Genomic DNA, 2842 nt, shown 5'->3' with positions numbered 1-2842 from the left:
TCAAGTGAGTCTGGGTCTCTACTTGAAAGAAGTGAAGACATGCACTGGGTTGGATGAGTCTGTGGGACACTGGGCTACATGGAAAAGGCTGGCACACAACCTCACTCACAGGTGGACACTAAGAAAGGCCAACACATCAACACAGAGAAAGACAGAGGTTCCCGAAGGCTGGGGATAGAAAGGAGGGATCTGGGGGTAGAAGGCACATATTTCAATTGAGAAGACACCGGGAGTGGGAGTGGAAGTCAGGTGGTGCTAGGAGGTATCTCTGAGATGCATGTTGCAAAAGAGCTAAGGCAGTCGATGTTCAAGGTCTTACCAGAAAAAAAAGGTGACTCAGTGAGGGGACAGTCTAGAAATGCTATTGAAGCTCACTATGACCACCTGGACCAGATTATGGCCCTGGGCCCACAGATGCACATAAAGATGAGCTGTGTGGGGGAAAAATGATACTTATAACTTTTTAAGAAGCCCTCATCCGTGACTGCTGGAGAGAACAACCATCTCAGGCAGATTCTGGGGCTCTCAGCCACCAAGGCACCTTGGAGCTGGGAGTGCAAGGCCTGGGCCATCCAGCTCTTTCCCGTGGTGTCCTGCACATGAGCAGCAGCCTCCACTACCATCTCACCTGACAGCTTGACAACAATGTCCCCAGGTTCCACCCAGATCGCCAATGTCCCTCCTCATTACCTGTCCGATTGGCCCATCTGTGGTGACGATCTGCATGTCTCTGTGGCCACGTCACACAAGGGCTCTCAGTCTTTCTTTGCTACTAGAAATGGAGTCATTAGAGTCTTGAATCCATCAGAGAAGAACACGATTCAGAAACCCAGCCCCAACTCAGAGAACTGACCCTGAGCTCCCTCTTCCACCATAATCACCCTCTCTGATGCCAGTATCAGCTCCTCAGGGTTCTCCAGAGCACCACAAGGTCCACGCACAGGAAGGAAGACCCTCATTTAAGGGGGCTGCTCCACAGCTGGGGGGCTGCTGACTGAGCCCTGCAGGGAGGGGCCCTGGCAGGCTGCAGCACAGGAGAGGACTGCAGCGTGAGTCAGAGGCCAGCCAGCTGGAGAATTCCTCCTCTCTTCCAGGAGGCCAGTTCCCTCCCTCAGGGCCATCAGCCGATGGCATGAGGCCCGTCCACACTATGCAGGTCATCAGCTGGGCTCAGCAGGCAACACTGAGAACGGGGCCTCCTACAGGTTTTCTCTTCTACAGAAGATGATGTTTGCACCTTGTCAGTGGCAGGACCAGAGCAGCTCTCTGGCTGTGGGGAGAGGGCCCCTCCAGGGCCAGCCAGAGCTTGGAGAACCACAGGGTGCCTCCAGGAGCATGCCTGACCTGCACACTGCCTGGCCCACACCCCAGGAGACAGCACTGCTCTGCCTTAGACAGGCCAGGGCCAGGAGACAGGCATCCAGGGGCCACCAGAGCCCAACACACACCACTTATCCAAACCAGCCCGACCTACGTGTGCCCCAGTGCACAGCCCTCGACTGTGAAGCCCCAACACGGCCTCTGGCCCCAACACCGTGGGTGCTATCTTCTGCCTCCCCATCTCAGGCCTTCCCCAGTGGCCTGTGTGGCCGGTGGGCCCTCCTGACCCTGCCACCTGTGGGGATATTGAACCTCGCTCTCCTGACACTCTCCTGGGTCCTCTTACCCACCACACCTGACTGCCCTTCACAGAAAACAACACATAGCCAATGGGAATCTCATCCAAAACACACTCTCAGAAACATCCAGAACAACACGTGATAAAATCTGGACACCAGGACCCAGTCAGGCACACAAGAAAGGAGCCCTGGGAGCATCTTCAGTGCATCTGACAGGCACAGCCTGCTGGCAGGTCCACCCCGCGTCTTAAACAGAACTTAGCTCACCAGCACGGCGTGCCCATGTCAAAGTTCCCAGGGCCTTCTCCCTGGCAAAGAAAAGCTCTTCAGGGAAAGCGACGCTGCAGCAGAGCAGTGAGGAAGCACAGCCTGCCTCCCACAGCACAGCTTGCTCTTCATCCTGGACAGTATGCACACACCAGGGTCCAGAGGACCCCCAGGGAGCAGCGAGGGAGATGCCAGTTCACAAGCCAACCCGCCTCTGGGGCGCTGTGTCAACTGTGCTGAGTTTGGAATCCACCTCACAGGCTTAGAAACCCAAGGTCCCCTGTTTTTTAACACAATAGGGCTGGACATGAGTCTTTCTGCCTATCTTCTCTAAGGACATGCCCAGAGGGTGTCCATTCACCAAGCTGATGGGGACGTTTTAAAGAGCAAGGCATGGTGTGGCAAACGCAGCCACCTGGCCCTTCACAGTGCAGAAATGGTCCTTGGGGGTGGTCAGCAGTGACCGGGCAGCCTCTGGAATCCTGCTGTGAAGTCCCTGCTAGAAGACCACGGGCGGCAGTGAAGGCGTCTTTCCCAGTGCGCTGTCTCAGCTCTCTCCTGTGCTGGGCCTGGAAGAAGAGTTCCCTAAGATGTAGGAGGTGGAGGAACCTGAGACAGGAGACACCTGACAGATAAGCAGGAATACGAAGGGAAAGGTCCCCAAGACATCAGAATCATCCTGAGTGTGTTAGGATTTTTTAAGAAAAGCACCTCTGGTGAAAATCATCCTACAATGAGGGTTTATTTGCTCTCACAGCTACAGCGCCCCTATTAGATATGGGACCTATAAGGAGCTCTAACCCCAGGTTGACAGAGTGAGATCCCCTTCAGAAGTGGCACAGACCTGAGGAATTCACAGAACAAACTGAAGCAAGAGGTCAGAGCTGAGGATTTTTTATCTTTGAACTCAAATATGAGTCAAAAACACTAGATAACAAAAAAATAGCATCTATACT

This window comes from Ictidomys tridecemlineatus, chromosome 14, assembly GCF_052094955.1.
Source record: "Ictidomys tridecemlineatus isolate mIctTri1 chromosome 14, mIctTri1.hap1, whole genome shotgun sequence".
Classification (NCBI taxonomy): domain Eukaryota; kingdom Metazoa; phylum Chordata; class Mammalia; order Rodentia; family Sciuridae; genus Ictidomys; species Ictidomys tridecemlineatus.
The sequence above is the reverse complement of the archived record's forward strand: the minus strand, read 5'-3'. Positions refer to the sequence as shown.